The sequence below is a fragment of the Nicotiana attenuata genome, unplaced genomic scaffold (genome assembly GCF_001879085.1).
Source record: "Nicotiana attenuata strain UT unplaced genomic scaffold, NIATTr2, whole genome shotgun sequence".
In the NCBI taxonomy this organism is placed as follows: Eukaryota; Viridiplantae; Streptophyta; class Magnoliopsida; order Solanales; family Solanaceae; genus Nicotiana; species Nicotiana attenuata.
The window spans coordinates 66,926-68,997 of record NW_017671563.1 but is presented as its reverse complement, the minus strand read 5'-3'; positions in this window follow the sequence as shown (position 1 = coordinate 68,997).

The following is a 2,072-nucleotide window of genomic DNA, read 5'->3' as shown; positions in this document are numbered from 1 at the left end:
AGAAGTTCTCAATGTTCTTACTCGCCTATAAATATCTGTAGTTCTTACCTCCACGCCCTTGTGCTTGTAGGGTTGCTTCTGAACTGTTATTTTGACTGTCTTCCCAGTGGCACTCTCTTTTATTTCCATAACATTTATAAGATACCTTTAACTACCCCAACTCCTATCTGAATATTTCTCAAGTATTACAATGACATTACTGCGAGGCTGAATTCACTATATTGGGTTTTACTATGTTTATCTTGCACGATCTGCTGACTCATCTATAACCTCCTGTTTAGCCATAACTATGTTCTTCCTGAATCAACTACCAACTACTCGTTGGCCCATTCTCATATCAATGCTCTGCGTAATCTTTCTTGGTTTATTGGTTTTGTATTAACTTACTTTTCGCACTGGCTCCTTATTTATCAATAACATCCCGGGCAGGAACCCTTACTTCCTTTCCTTGACATCGTGTTTGCATAATGTTATGGAATCTTACCATATCTGTAGGCTTTGAATAACTGCAATCTCATCCCTTTCTTATTTTTATCGCATTCTTCTTTTACCATTCCATAATTACTAGAACCGCTTAACTCTGACTTAATGCCATTATCACTCCATATCCCCCCCCCCCCTAGGGAAGTACTAAGAGTTGGAGCTACGATGACCTATCCATAGTTGTTTTACCTCTTCCTCTTTGGCGTCCTTTCACATCATCGATGACCCTTACTCACCTTGCGGTAATCCTTCTGTACTAAGGATAACAAAATTTCCTTACTCGTGAGGGTGATACTTAGTGTAACTGGCACATACAGTCCTTTAAGCTTAATTTTTTTCACAATGCTTGCTTTAGGGAAGTATCTTCTTGAATGACAATTCTCTGAATTTTTAATGATTGTTCTTTATGTTATCGCCGGAACGAAATCTGAAATTCTCATGATGTCGACCATTATCAACTCACTCAGTCCCTAATTCATGTATAGTTTATCTTGTTCACCAGCCCATACTGACTTCTAGTACTCTGGGATCTAACTTTTCCTTCTGGTAGTCACGTTGGAGTCACGAACTTATTTCTCGAAATAAGGATACAACTTTATGGCCTATACTCTTTTGTTGTCTCCATGCCTGGCACCTCTCAGCTTTTCCTTCCCTTGACTATAGACTATGTAATACTGTCATTTTATCATTTTTATTATTTTTTTTCTTTTTCTTCTACCGTTGTCATCCAGGTATCACATCTTACTCATAATGCTTCATTAATTCTCTTCTTATTCCCCGCTAACATTTATGTCTATCACTTTATTTTGAAAACTCAAACAAGATATTCTTTTGCTCTTAGCTCCCCTTGCTCCATTTAGCTCTTCGAGTTGCCTAACATTCTCTCTCTACTAGGGACGGGAGCCATAATAAGATAATATTTATCCCTTCCAGGCTTCTAGTGTCCATCTTTGTGGTACTCATATCTAGCTAGAATCCGGGTGTCTCACAAGGAGCACATTTGCAATATCCTTCACAAAGGTCAACTAACGCGAACAATTCATCCACCATTTTGGGTCAATCTAACCCCAGCCAGATCCTGATATCTCGTCCTTCTCTTGAACCATAGTTGTTAGCTCTCATAGGGCATAACTAAGATCAATGTAGCCAATTGTACATACCTCTGTTACTGTTGAATGTAACCTAAAAGCTTATATTCCTCTGCCTGAATGGTAAGTAATTATTATCTTCACTAACTGGATACCTCAGACCCTTCTTTATCTTGCTTCTGTTACTTGTTGAAATTTGTATCTATCTTCTAAATCTCTCATTGCTTTTCACCATATGGGTGGATAGATATTTTTGCCTTAAGGCTCCTTATCAAGAAGCTTACACGTCTTAGTATCCGCATGTTCTGCTGGAGACCTTACATTTACTCATCATAAGCATGATGCAAAATCGAGTTCCTCTGACTCAATTCTTCCACAGCCATATTCAATCGCTTACCAACCATCTTTCTAGATGTTAGTATCGTTGTATTATGAATATAATAGGGTAGAGGAATTTGAATTTCTACGACTAAGCTCTACCACACGATCTACAGAAAGAAG